The sequence below is a fragment of the Brassica napus genome, unplaced genomic scaffold (genome assembly GCF_020379485.1).
Source record: "Brassica napus cultivar Da-Ae unplaced genomic scaffold, Da-Ae ScsIHWf_1881;HRSCAF=2524, whole genome shotgun sequence".
NCBI lineage: Eukaryota > Viridiplantae > Streptophyta > Magnoliopsida > Brassicales > Brassicaceae > Brassica > Brassica napus.
In genome coordinates, this window is record NW_026015296.1 from 202 (window position 1) to 16215 (window position 16014).

General features: G+C 36.0%; 2 pseudogenes; one reads left to right on the plus strand and one right to left on the minus strand.

Moving 5' to 3' along the window:
* The first annotated feature begins 3291 nt into the window (after positions 1-3291).
* Positions 3292-8231, plus strand: LOC125599513 (annotated as a pseudogene).
* Positions 8176-10960, minus strand: LOC125599514 (annotated as a pseudogene).
* Between the last annotated feature and the right edge of the window lie 5054 nt (positions 10961-16014).

A 16014-nucleotide genomic window follows, 5' to 3' on the forward strand; every position in this document is an offset into this window, starting at 1 on the left:
CTTATATTTTTTTGTTTTTAATTGATATTTGATTATTTAAATCTTATTAAATTTGGTTTGTGTATAAAATGTTTTTAAAGCATACGAAAAAATAAAAAAATTGTGATAGAGAAGAAAATTTTAAACTCACTTTATATATTTTTTATTTTTTAAAAATGAAACTCTTTTTTTTTTTAATGAAAATTCACATGTATTAAAACGATGGAAGTGACAATGACAAATTATTTTTCGAAAAGCCCACAAAAGCCCGAAAAGCCCTATAGCCCTATAAGGGCCGGGCCGGATTTTGAATTCTAGGCCTAAATTTATTTTCGGGCCGGGCCGGACTCAAATATTTACGGGCTTAGCGGGTTTGGGCCGGGCCGGACCAGCCCGAATTGACACCCCTACTCCTATCCAACGAAACTCTCAATTGAAAACAGAATATTTAAACCACCTCTATTTCAGTTCTACAGAACCATTCCGTTCTTCATCTCAATTCCATTTCTATAAATATTTTCACCTAAAATGTTTATGAACCTTTTTGCAGAAACAAATCGCAAATGTCACTGGGTACTCATGTTGCCCAATTGAAGCTTTCTATAAAAGCATGGAAGATAAAAGCTTGAAAATTGTTGGATATTCAACAAATAATTTCCAGGTGAGTTATGAAATTATGTTTAATTGTAATGTTGCATTGATTTTAATTTTAAAACCCATATTTATGTTGGGTAAATACAAAGGGTAATGGTGTACCCATGATTTTCAATTATATATAGATTTAAATTTTACATATTTAATTAAATTATATAAAATTTGCAAAACATTTTTTTTCGTCAAAACAAAAAAAAATGAATTTTTCCGCCAAAACCGTAAAATAATTTTCTCAAAGAACCCAAACGAGTTTTTCCCCGCCGAAACCGAAAAATCAAGTTTTTCTGCCGAAACCGAAAAATCGAGTTTTTCTGCCGAAACCACAAAACCGAATTTTCCCGCCAAAACCATAAAACTAAGTTTTCCGCCAAAACCGCAAACCGAGTTTTCCGGCCAAAACCGCAAAATTGAATTTTCCCCCGCAAAACCGTATAATCGAGTTTTTTCCGCTAAAATCGCAAAATCGAGTTTTCCGACTGAAAACCGCAAAATCGAGTTTTCCCGCCAAAACCGCAAAAGGTGTTTTCCCGCCAGTATACCGTAAAACCCAATTTTCCCGCCAAAACGATTTTTAACCACCGAAACCGAAAAACGAGTTTCCCTTCAAAACCGAAACGAGTTCTCGCCAAAACCGCAAAACGAGTTTTCCCGTCAAAATCAAAAACGAGTTTCCCGCCAAAATCGCAAAAAGATTGTTCCCCCCGCCAAAATCGTAAAAACAAGTTTTTCCGCCAAAACCGCAAAAACGAGTTTTTCCGCCAAAACCAGAAAGATTATTTTTCCCGCAAAACCACAAAAATCGAGTTTTCCAACCAGAAACACAAAAAAAAAATTTACCGACCAAAAACCGCAAAAAGAAAATTTTTCGCTAAAACCACAAAAACAACTTAACAAGTTTTCTCGTTAAAACCATAAATGAGTTTTCCTGTCAAAACGATGTTTACTGCTAAAACCGTAAAATGAGTTTTCCAGTTAAAATTGCAAAATAATTTTTTTTCTCGAAAAAACGAGTTTTTCCGCCAAAATCGTAAACGAGTTTTTGCGCTAAAACAAGTTTTCTATAAATTTGCAAAATCTTGTTTATATATTAAAGCTCACATTAATGAATAATATTTTACATGATCTTCAGAGTAAATAAGATAATACTTTTGGTACCCACGGGTAAACCTATATCATATTGGGTTATTTTCTTGGTTTGGATTTCAACCTTGATGTTTCTGGGTTTTTGCAGGTTGGGTATAAACTGGGTTGGGTTATTTGTGGGTTGGACTGAGCTGGGTTATTTTACCCTACGTTAACATCCCTATCTACAAGTATTTGTGTTCCTACAGTTCATCTTCACGGAAGCCGAAAAGATAATGTATAGTGAGAAAGGTATTTTTTGAAACCTATAAACGTTCAAGAGGGGAATCTATATAGTTTTTTTTCATACTCAAAACATTTCTAGCATATGTTTCAGGAACTAGAACAATAGATGAGCTCCGAAAGAATCATGTAGTTCTTCTAACATGGAGCTGCAAATCCACCTTTAAATGGAGTTGCTGATTCCCAGGATCTGACTTATTTGATCAATGTAAGTGTCAATTAAGAATATGCCTTAATGTGTCAACTAGGAAAAGATTTCTTTCACATAGCTGTTTTGATTAGAGTATTTAATTCGATTTTAATGTTTTAGTCAGATCGGGTGTGTAATTTATCATTTATGCCATTTAGATAAAAACAATTATACTTACATAGTGAAGGTCACATATTCTCAAACTAACGTGTAAAGTAATTTTAATTATGTGTTACATAATTTAAAACAATATTATAAACTTTAATAGAACTGAGAACTGACTTTTGTGTTTATAATTAATCAGTGATAAATTTGTTAATGTTTTTTTGGTTAACAACTTTTTTTGGCTAAGTTTTACCCATGTAAATTATGTGTATATAACTAAAGTTTAATAGCAAAAAAAAAAAAATTTTTTTTTTTAATTTAAATGGTAAGAAGAAAACGTTTCCGTGCGTAGTACGGGTACCAACACTAGTTTAAGACAATTCAACAACAAAAATCTAAATCTAAATCCTTATACAAATCTTTCTCTACATTAAAACAATATTATAATTGATTCAGACAATCTCGAAAAGCATCCAATATTGATTTCAAGCATCCAATATTGATTTCGGGATGTCACACCACCACCCAATGATGATTGTTTTGCTTTGTGTCTCCTGGTGTCGGAAACATTGAGAGAGGTCAGTAAAACATAACTAATCCTTGAAGAAGTATACAATCTCCTCTGGAGTAATCATAAATGCAGCTCGAGAACGAAAGAACAAAGCAAAAATGAGCTAGGCGAGATAAAATGATAGTTGTGGAAACCATTCCAAAAACCTGAAAACTAGATTTGCTTACAGTGATTAAGTTTCGTTTGTGATAAAAACTTGTACATGACGATATATAACCTACGGAAAAACGCAAAAAAAACCAAAAAAAAAAGAAAGTAGATTAGCTTTCAAGTTGTGTTTCAAAAAAAAAGATTAGCTTTCAAGATTTCTTACACTTTATAGGTTGTTCGTTTTTTAATCATAAAACGGGTCTTCGGTGTCAAGGACTTTTCAGTAGTAAACTATGCTGTGAAATGTTTATATCTTCTTCTTCGATCTCATTGGCCCCATTTTCTTCTTCTTCTTTTCCCTTCATCGCCTATCCTCTCTTCTCTCTCTCTCTCTCGAATCTTGTTCCTTTGCTCCTCTGCGTTTTTTTTACATCTATACTTCATACATCTTGAGGTCGGTGTTTGAGTTTTTCTTTGATCGGTGAGATCTAATCGTAGTCGGTGGAGCCTGGTTTACTGAAAAGTTATTGAAGCTCACGTTTTTACTGGGAGGGGTTTTACTAGGGGTTTGTGGGTGATGAAGAGAGGGAAGGAAGAGGAGGAGAAGAAGAAACTGGAACCAATGTTTCCTCGACTTCATGTGAACGATGCAGACAAAGGAGGAGGACCTCGAGCTCCTCCTAGAAACAAGATGGCTCTCTACGAGCACCTCACCACCCCTTCTCACAGGTTTACTGATCATAGTTCCTCGCCACGTCACACCAACACTCTCTTTCTCCTCTCCTCCTGGACCATCTAACCAGGTACTACTGAGTTTTTAGTAATAGTATATATTTAGTTACAGCAATTCTTAATTTCTTTCTGTGTCTTATTACCATGTTTCAGTGTTTTGTTTCTGGACTAGCCTTCTTGTTATGCTGAATAGTTTCAGTAGAAGATTATATAGTGTATATGGGACATTGGAAATAATTATCTTTTTTTTATTCTGCAGCCTTGTGGGGTGGAGAGAACTTGACTTCCCAGCATCTTGATTCTTCAGCTTCTGGCCATGTAACCCAAATGTCCTCCATGGAAAATGTGACAACTTTAGCACATCGTCGTGGTGATCAAAGGAAAACGCTAAGAGAGGAAGATGATTTTGCGGTTCCTGTATATGATAATGATAGCTCAAGAAGATTTCAATGTCCTCTTGAAAAGTCAGCATCGGGTTGTGAAAGAGTTAATGCTTCCTTGTTGAGACAAGAGTCTACAAGTAGTAGGTTAGACCATGAAACTGGAGTGATGGAAACTGATGATGGAGTTGAATCTCATGGCAATCCTAATGACGTCGATGATGATGATGATTCGTATCCAGCATAGACGTTCTCCTGATGAAGTTGTGGGAGTATTAGGTCAAAAACGTTTCTGGAGAGCAAGGAAAGCTATTGCCAAGTAAGTTCACTCACTAGACTTTTGGTGAACTTGGTTATGTTTTTTTGTTCTTTCTCTGCTGTTTTTAATGCTTAAATGATGCAATGGTTTGCTCACAACATACATATATGATTATAACTCTGCTTATATTTTGAGAGAGAGCAGATTTGGTTTATTTTGATTGAGAAGTGATAATTTTTTAGTGAAGAAACCCCCTGACTCCTCCAAAAATTGTCCTAATATATGGTAGTTGAAGATCTCTCGCATTTTACACATTGGATCGTGTTAGCAGGGGGGGGGGGGGAGAACATTCTCTGTTGACGTACATTGTGCAAGGTTCCCGCCGAGACAGTTAATGGATTTTGCATCTGCTTGCTGGAACATGTCCCTGTCCCTGTCTCGGTTTGGTATTTGCTTTTATTCTGCATTTTCCCTTCTTGTCATTCAACGGGTTGAACCAGGTAGTTAACCATACATAAAGCTAGTTATGTGTCTTATGAAAATGAAGAATTATAGTAGCAGAGGTTGTAAACTATGGAGTTTTCTATGGATTTTAGACTCTGTTACTCAGGTTTTAAGGTTCTATGTAAGGTATCAATTAAACCCACCCCTTGCATAATGTCTTCAGTTTTTCTTCTTCTATTATTTATGCTTTCTTTCTCTGTGTTTTTTGACGCATTGATTTGCTTCTTCATCATTGTTGGTTAGAGGCTTCTTGCTTCTTTTTTTTTCCGATTCTACTGTTCTATTATTTGTTCAACCGAAACTATATCTATCTCTCTTTGTGGAACTTTTCTTATGGGTCATCTTCTTGTTTCTCCGTAACAGTCAACAAAGAATATTTGCGGTTCAATTATTTGAGTTGCACAGGCTGATTAAGGTAAAACTTCTCCTACGTTTCATGAATATTTGTTTTGTGCAAACCTAGTCAACTGTACTTTGTTTTCACTATAATCAAGGTTCAAAGACTTATTGCTTCATCATCGGATGTCTTGCTCGATGAGATCAGTTATCTTGGAAATGTTCCAGTGAAGAAGCTTCTTCCCTCTGAATTTATATTAAAGCCTCCTCCTCTACCACAGGTTACCAAACACAGAAGCAGCGACTCCGAGAAGACTGACCAAAATAAAATGGAATCCTCAGCTGAGAACGTAGTCGGGAAGTCGTCAAACCAAGGTCAGCAGCATCACCGTCCAACTACATGCCTTTTGCGAGCACCCACCAGCTGCAAATGGATGTTACTATCCTCCTCAGCATCCTCCTCCCTCTGGAGGAAATCAGCAATGGTTGATCCCTGTAATGTCTCCTTCCGAAGGGCTAATATACAAGCCTCACCCAGGTCCAGGTCACACAGGGTCGCCGGTCTGTGGAGGCTACTATGGTCATTTTATGCCTGCACTGATGATAATGGGTAGTTTCATGGACGGTGGTCCACCTCCGTTTCACCCGGGCGTTGGCAATGGCTACTTCCCTCCTTATGGTATGATGAACCCTTACGGTTCAGGCCATCAACAACAACAGCACCCAATGAGCAAATGAATCAGTTTGTGCATCCTGTGAACACCCAACAACAGAGCTCCGTCAATGAAGCGATCTCACAAACAGCCAACACAATCTTATCCTCGGGCTAGAAAGAGCAGGCAAAGGAGCACAGGAATCAGTCCAAGTGGAATCTCTGGTACGAACTCCTTTCGGCCATTGTCAGTGGTTGATGATGATGATGATGACAACAATGAGCCTGAGCAAATGATGACTACTACCACAACAACAACAAGAACAACTGTTACTCAGACAACAAGAGATGGAGGGGGGTGCGAGAGTGATAAGGTGTTCCGCACAACGCAAAGCTGGCGAGTGAGAATGCTGCTGTGGTCATTTTCCGGGTCACCCCACCCCCCCCCCACCCCCGCCCCCCCCCCCACCCCCACCCCCACCCCACCACACACCCCCCCCCCCCACCCCCCCCCCCCCCCCCCCACCACCCCCACCAACACCCCCCCCCCCCCCCCCACCACCAAACCCCCCCCCACCCACCACCACCCCACCCCCCCCCCACCCCCCCCCCCCCCCCCCACCCCACCCCCCCCCCCACCCACCCCCCACCCACCCACCACCCACCCCCAACCCCCCCCACCCACCACAACACCCCCCCCCACCCCCCCCCACCCCACCCCAACCAACCCCCCCCCCCCCCCCACACCCCACCCCCCCCCCCCCACCCCCCCCCAACCCCCCCCACCACCCCGACCCCCCACCCACCCCCCCACCCCCCCCCCCCACCCCCCCCCCCCCACACCCCACCCCCCCCCCCCCCCCCCCCCCCCCACCCCCCCCCCACCCCCCCCACACACCCCCCCCCCCACACCCCCACCCCCCACCCCCCACCCACCCCCCCCACCCCACCCCCCCCCACCCCCACCCCCCCACCCCCACCCCCCCCCCCACCCACCACCACCCCCCCCACACCCCCCCCCCCCCCCCACCACCCCACCCCACCCCCACCACACCCCCCCCCCCCCCCCCCCACCCCACCCCACCCCCCCCCCCCCCACACCCCCCCCCCCACACCCCCCCCCCCCCCCACCCCCCCCCCCCCCCCCCCCCCCCACACCACCAACCCCCCCCCCAACCCCCCCCCCCCACCCACCCCACCCCCCCCACCCCCAACCACCCCACCCACCCCCCCCACCACCCCCCACCCCACCCCACCCCATACCACCCACCCCCCCCCCCCCCACCCCCCCCCCCCACCCCCCCCCCACCCACCCCCACCCCCCCACCAACCCCCCCACCCCCCCCCCCCCCCCCCCCCCACCCCCCACCCCCCCCCCCCCACCCCCCCCCCCACCCCACCCCCCCCCCCCCCCCCCACAACACCCAAACCCACCACCACCCCCCCCACCACCCACCCACCCCCACCCCCCCCCAACACAACCCCCCCCCCCCAAAACCCCCCCCCCCCCCCCAACCCCCCCCAGAAAACACTACGACTCCTTTCTAACCACTCTTAAGCTTGTCCTTTTCTTGTTCCTTTTCGTAATTTGTGTTTGCGACTGACTCTATATGTATCTTTTTTCTTTTTTTTCAACTTCTCTATATGTATCTTAAAAAAGTAGAAAATTGTGATACATGTTATTCTCCAAGTATTTACAATGTAAACTTCTTCAAGCCTTGAAACGTCAGAGAAACAGACATGTATATCATGACTTTTTCCCAATCTTCTGTTCACATTTTCATTATCTTTTTTTTTTTTTTTTGCATTTGCCGCATATTTTTGGTGTATTTTGATTAATATGTGAAATTATAAATCATGTTCAAAACATTAACATATGTGTTTCATATTACCGTGCAAATAAATAATTAAATATTAAAAAAGTATTATATACTTTATATAGTTATTTGGTGAAATCATATATCAGCTGTTATACCAGATATTACAATTTTGTTGATATCGACATTAAATATACAATAACATTGTTAAAAATAGTCATTTTAAAATGGTTTGGTCTGGAATGTAACCATTTTACAGAATTTTTTTAAAAAACAAAGTTCATCATGTGAACCAACTTCTGAGACACGTCTATACAGTATTGATAATACCTTTTTAGGTGGCGTGCCTTTCATAACGTTGCATTATTGTTGAATCAAACATACTAGCATTGGTATACACTTAAAATAAATAATATATAGTGGTGAAGAGCAACTAACATCCAAAACTGTAGTATTGAATTAGATAATATAAAAGTCACTTTAACTGGCACACAAAAAATATGAAAAGTCAGTTTCAAAAAAAAAAAATATGAAAAGTCAAAACAATTTTTGTTCTATTGATGACTTTATAAAATCCTACTATCTTAGAAGGGATAATGCTGCAGCTGAAGCTGAATCAGTGGCCGGAACTAATTATTTTTCTTGCTATGCCGAGGACTAACTAAGCGGCTTCTGTTAACCTGCCTAGGTTGAAGGTCATCGGACATGGCCGACGGTATTTTGAGTTCTTTCAAGATCGTAGAATTTGCTTTTCTTGCCAACTTATTATTGAGGATGAGAACCTTTTCGTTTTCCAAATCCAGCCTCAAATACCCGGTGCTACACTCCTCTATGACTTGACTTAGATGCTTCAGATTATCCACTTCGATTCCATTCACTTTCACTTTCTTCACCTGTTCCATTTCCAATGTATTTATACTTTTATTCAGATGAAACTCTTCTAGTAATTAATATTTAATTTCTGTTTTAAAATAAGCTTTAATCTGAACTTAAAGAGTAAGAGTAAACAATAAATACATTACCTGCAAATCTTCAAACTGGCGTATCCTGCGTTGATGTCATCCTCTAAGATCTATAGCAGAAACAAAACTTTACTTTTAGCCCAAGTTATCCTCATTCACACACGTTATGTTTTTTAAGTAAAATACTTTGCTTAGAAAAGGAATGCATAAAAAGGACAAACCTGAGAATGATTACTATCTGTTCACTGGCTTTCTTGGGCATCTTTTTGGAAGAACACTCGCACATATAAGAGCCATCAATGTATGGTTGGGATAGAGGTACAAAAAGAAACCCTCCGTATATATAGTAACTTCGCATCTTGTCAAAATTATGCAATGGAACTAGCGGTTTCACCTGCGCACAATAGATAATCCATAACCTTGTTCACATGATAGTATCTAAAAAATGTGAACCACCAATTAAACTATAGTAGATGTCACAAAACTGTTTAGTTAAAATGTGAAGGAAGACTTACAGGTTTTAGACCGACGTTGAACTCACACTCTTTTCCCTCTCTTAACACTTTAATTAGAGCTGTTTCAGATGGTTTCTTCATAGAGACCAATGCTTGAAATCTACGGTGTCCTGGTTAAGAAACGGAACTGTGCACATGTGGAAGGTTCAGTAAAACACATTGAAAAATTATATATGCAATACTAGTACCTTTACTATCATTTCCTATAGGAACACCATCAATGGCCAGAATAACATCATCCTTTTTCAGAAAGTTGTAAGCATCGGACAGCGGGTTTATTTCGTTTACAAGAATCCCTGTCATATCTTTGCTCATCTTGAAATAGTCACGAATTTGTGCATTCCCCATCATCTGATATGATATATTCATTGAGCCGAAACTAACATGTTTTTCTTCAACACAGTCTAAAAAGTGCTTAACTACTGGAGTTGGAATCATGTAACTGCAGGTGAAAATAATATAGTTAGTTAGACCTTTTATTTAAGGTCAAGAAACAATTTTTTTTTGAAATATAGTTATGCTTATTATGAATAAACTGTAGATAAATTCAATCTTGAAATCTGCAACTGGACTCACCCAATACCATCGGACCAGAACAAACCTTCAAATGCTACACCAGCCACTTTGTTTCCCAAAAATACAGGACCACCACTATTTCCAGAATTGATAGCTGCATCTATTTGTACTGTGAGTAGCTCTGTCGAGCTGTGACTATATTCTTTTAGTTCAACTCTCGACACAACACCTTTTGTAACGGATATACTGTCACCACCTGCATCATATAATCATGTAAACTTACACGCATAAATTTCCTGCCTTTATATCTTCTAATTTCTTCTTGAGATATTTTATTTCAGTATGATAATCTAAAAACAATTACCACAAGGATAGCCAACAAGGTGCACCTCTTCCTGCAGCTTGGGTACGTCTCCAAGCTCCAAGAAGTTCATTCCCTCCCAAAACTCATCGTTATCGACCTCCAAGATGGCTAAATCACATTCATGCCCAATCATTCGAACTTTTGCTTTGTACTTGGTGGCTGAACCGTGCTTTTGTACTTTAACCGATGTGTGATTATCCACCACATGCGCATTTGTAATAATCTTCTTTCCCGATATTAAAAATCCTACAGCAATTCCACTCCAAGTATCAAAAACCAACTCAAATCTATTACTACATGTTACAATTATAAGTCTTAATATTAATGTGAGTTTTTGTAATATATGTAAAATAAATTAGTAAATACCAGAGCCAGAGCATTCATTCTGCATACTAATCTGCCAAGGTTGAAAAAGTCTAGGCTTGCTAGAGACGGTGAAGACCTTAACCACTGAGTTAAGAGCTAAATCAATAGCAGAAGGAGGAGTTGTCTTTTTTGCTTCATCCACAATAGATTCTTCTTTCTCTTGATGAGTAACCGGAGGAGTTGTATTTTTTGCTTCATCCACACTAGATTCTTCTTTTTCTTGATGAGTAACCGAAGGAGTTGTGTTTTTTTTGCCTCATCCACACTAGATTCTTCTTTCTCTTGATGAGTAACCGAAGGAGTTGTGTTGTTCGCTTCATTCACAACGGGTTGTTCTTTTTCTTGTTGAATAAGTCCATTCATCCAACCTTGAAAGATGCTAGAGAACGAAAATTTGTTCACCACCGGGGTTATCTTATCTTTTGCAGTGTCAGATGGTGCGGGCGTTGATGTCTTAGAAGAAAAACAGCGCAGATTAGAAGATGAAACGTATCTCAGCGTTGCAGTCTTCGGGGCAGAATTGTTACAAACAACAAGAAATCGAGGAACAAGACCGCTCGAGTTGCAGTAGAACCTGGACATGGTACAGACAGAGCGGTACATCTTGAGCAGTTGATGCTTGATTGTAGGGTACAAGAGGGTTTAAGAACAATTGCGAGTAGGTTTTAAACGATTAACTTGCACAAACCGGCAGCAATATATCGCTAAGGAACTTTTCCATAAGGTATTATGGAAAATGAACGAAACTACGATAGCGCAATTATGTAAAATGAACTAAACTATCTAATATATGATATTAGACTTCTTTCCATTTACACCAATAAAATATATGGTTTATTTCTGTTCTAAGAGGCAAGTTTTAGATATACTTGTTCTCCAAGATTTACTTATTTTCCAAGTTATAGTTAGTTTCTAAACTATTAACTCATGTACAAACGATCCATTATTCATTTAATAAAAAACATCAATTCTTTCTCTTTTAGAAAAATACAACATTGTCATCAATACGAAACTCTATTGATCTTGAGTTAAAAAGTATCTCTCATATATTAATTGAGAAACATTACAAATTTTTTTTGTAACCACATGTCATCATTAGGATGATTCTTAGAATCATTAAAAATAGGTTGGTCTATCTAAACATATATTATACATTTTATTAAACTAATTATCAAATTGATTACTTTTGTACAAAATAATATTTTCCATATTTTCCTTAAATAAAGCTACGGAATTACCTAATATAACTAACATATTTATGACAGTTAATGATTATGAATATAAAAATTTGATAACAATTTTGTATTCTCTCTTCTTTTTGTTTAATTTTATATTATTTAAAAGAAATTAAACAATCACATTAATCATGCAATAATTTTTTTATATTATATGTTATATTTTAATTTTTTTTAAAACGACTAAAAATTACTAAAAATGTTTAAAGTCCCATATTGAAAATTTTAAAATCAATGGTTTAACCTTTTTGTTATAACAAGATACCGATCATAAAATCGTATAAATATGAAACCCATTTAATAGATATTTATATTAATATATATATATATATATATATTTTAATATACATATGTTAATTGAGAAACATTACAACTTTTTTTGTAGCCACATGTCATCATTATGATAATTCTTAGAATCATTAAAAATAGGTTGGTCTATCTAAACATATATTATACATTTTATTAAACTAATTATCAAATTGATTACTTTTGTACAAAATAATATTTTCCATTTTTTCCATAAATAAAGCTACGGAATTACCTAATATAACTAACATATTTGTGACAGATAATGATTATGAATAATAAAAATTTGATAACAATTTTGTATTCTCTCTTCTTTTTGTTTAATTTTATATTATTTTAAAAAATTAAACAATTACATTAATCATGCAATAATTTTTTTTATATTATATGTTATATTTTAATTTTTTTTAACGACTAAAAATTGCTAAAAATGTTTAAAGTCCCATATTGAAAATTTAAAATCAAGGGTTTAACCTTTTTTGTTATAACAAGATACCGATCATAAAATCGTATAAATATGAAATCTCATTTAATAGATATTTACACTAATATATATATGTGTCTATTTTAATATACATGTCTATTTTAATATCGTTTAAATTAAAATATACACCATATAAAAATACACAAATATATTAATTTCAAAATTTGCATTGAAACCGTATTGAGACATTAATATTATGATTTTGAAATTTGCATTTAAAAAATAACACATTGAAAATTTTGTGATTAATGGTCTAAAGTTTTTGTTACAGCAAATACAAATGTTAATAAAATCATATGAGTACGAAGTCTCAATACTAAATATTTTTATAAAATATATTATATATCTATCTCAATATCATTGAAATTAAATTATATATACCATATAAAATAAATTAAATGGATGTTTTGTCTTACTTACAAGAAAATATTGTCAATAAATAAAAAGTATTATTTTGATTTATGTGTTTACTCTAATTTAATTATGTACAAAATACGTAAATAAACACAAAATAAATTTTAATATGTAAAATTCATTTATTTACATAATCTCATCTCGCGCATGGCGCAGATCTTAAACTAGTATTTGTTTTTTGTTATGTGATTTTAATCTCTATTCACTCATTTTTCGGATCATTTTTTTTACCGATTCATAGTTTGTAAAAATGAGTCTAATTTTATCGATACTTAATTAAAATATTATTTATTGATATTAGATCAATAATTATTATCAACTCATGGTTCATCCACATACTTAGACATCTCAATTAGGACTGAAGCCCGAACCCGTCCAGCCCTAAAAATTATCGGACTTTGGCTTAGTTTTATAAGCCCAAAAAATTGGACTCAGTTTTATAAGCACAAAAAAAATTCGGCTCTTCGAGGTTAGTTCATTTGGTCTTTGGGTATTGCAGGCCTAAACCCGTTTGGGCCAGGGCCAGCCAGAAAACCCAAAATTTTATACTTTAGTTTAAATATTATCGTTCTTGTAATCAAAACCATTATTAGTATTGATATATTGATTTAAAGTTTTTATCGAAACTCTAATAAAGTAAATATAAAAGTTGTTAATGCATTTTATTGTTTGATCATTACAAGTGTCACATTTTAAATTTTGCAAATGTACCTTCTTTTTTTATGTACAACATGTTTATTTTAAAATACAAAGTATGAAACGTTTGGACATGTTTATCATAAATTTTGTTCTCTTATATATTTAGTTTAAATTATATTTGATAATCTAAATCTTATTAAATTTGGTTTGTTTATACTATGTTTTTTAAAGCATACGAATAAGTAAAACATTTTGATAAAAAAAAAAAAAAAATTATAAACTCACTTTATATTTTAAAACAAAAAAAAAACAAAAATACTTTTTTAATGAAAATTCACATGTAATAAAACGATGGAATTGACAATGACAAATTATTTTCGAAAAGTCCAATAAAACCCGCAAAGCCTTATAACCCTATAAGGACCGGGCCGTGCTTTGAATTCTAGGTCCAAAATATTGTTGGACCGGGCTCAAATATTTATAGGATTAGCGGGTTTAGACCGGACCGGGCCGGGCCAACCCGAATTGAAAATCATTTGTGTTGACAATTATCAATCGACTGAGTTTAAAAATTTCTGGTGGACAGTTTTGATTTAGCCTTGTTCCAAAGAGAGAAAATCTTTGATCACTTTGATGAGATCACCTCGACGTTCATAAATTAATGATCATCTATACTATTAAAACAGAATCCTTACTATGATTCTGCCCTTGATTTTTTAAGTTATTTACAAAGAAATACCACTCTTATATTTTTGGTTAAAAACATTAATTATTATCTAAAAACAATTAAACAAACGTATTGCCTTATTTGAAATCTTAACCAAGCATGTTTACATATACACATTCAAATTATATTTGGTTTAAGTTCGGACAGGGTTGATATATTTTATACTTTTCTGTTTTATAACTTAAGGTTCTCATACTGAAATTAGCTTATTCATATAACATGTCCCAACACATAATGCCAAAATATAATGTCCATCACTATTATATCATCAGACATTGTATATTCTTTTAAAACATAATGTTACCATCACTATACTTTTTTTAAATAAACTGGATCATTTATGTGTAACAATATACAATGTGCGGTATTGCTTTGATATATATAATATGTAAAATGGAATAGTATAACCCTAGCCCTAAGCTAGAAAACCCTACACTGTAACATGACGTGTAACATGAAGAAGCTATTTTAGTTATAAGCATCCCAACTAAATCGTAAAATATGTAAGCATTTTCTCATTTTCGTTATTATTTATGATTTTTAGCATCAATTTAGGAAAGAAACGAGCCGACTGTGTGAAGATATCCTTAGGAATAATTTGAAAAGCATGATTTTGTGCTTTCATTTTTCGAAGATTTACCATATATGGAAATATATAACTTCCATAATCCAAAGCATATATTACTAGGAATATCTTGTGGAACATTATACATCATTAAAGCCACGATTTTTAAAAAATAAATTTTGAAAAATATCTTTTGCATTTCTAAGATCATCAAATACACTATTTTAAACGATATTGGATCCATAAAATATATTAACTTTCCATATTTTCTACATGAATATTCATACTCATATTGTGTACCCAACTTTATTTCCTAGCCTACACTATTAGTATAAAGTTTTTAGTTGACAATGCTAACTGATTTGAAAAATAAAAATAGAATTTATAACGCAAAATCAAAATCAACAATTTATGGATATATTCAAAATAATCCTATACCATAAACTTTTATGATTTTAAATATTTATTTAAAATGTCAGAATAACTTTGTGATTTTGTACGAGGTGAGTTGAACAAACATATTAATATATTTAAATAAATTTTGATCAAATTTGAAATGATTAATAATATGGATTATATTATTGCATTTTAAATCAATAGATTACCATAACACGGTCCAAATAATTTGAAATTTACAAAATTTTAGTCCATTTAAGATAAACTAGGGATCGTTACCCGCGCCAAGGCGCGGAGTTTTTTTTATTTTAATCTCTTCTTGCCTCTTGCTTACTAATCTAGCATTCAGTTTTTCAATGTATTTTATCTTCGCCCTCTCCTCTTGTCTTGTTTACATTTATTTTCACATTCTGTCGTTTGATTTGTCTTAGTTTTGGCTTGTGTAATAACTTAAACATACTCATTCTTCTTTCATTCTTTATTGATTGATATTTTATCTCGCTTAACTCTGTGTTGCCACTAATTTGCTCGAATCATTCTGCTTCGTATTCTTTTCATATTCATTAACTATTGTCTCCAGTCTCTTTAAATCCTAAAAATCCTATGTGTTCTTTTGTTTATTAGATCACATATTAAATATTGTTGAAACTGTTTATTTATTTCTAATAAATCCTTACGTTTATAAATAAGATGATATGGACAAAAGACTTATTATAATTTAGTTGAAATTAAAGTCTAAAGTAGAAGTTATTAAACTTGCAATCCTTCTTTTTGTCATCCAAGATAGCTTTAGTCAAATCAATTATATTGATTTAGAAAACCCATAAGCTATTTTAATCCCAAACAACCAAAAAACAGGCGCATTTGTTATTGACGCTGCGACGGGTTTCC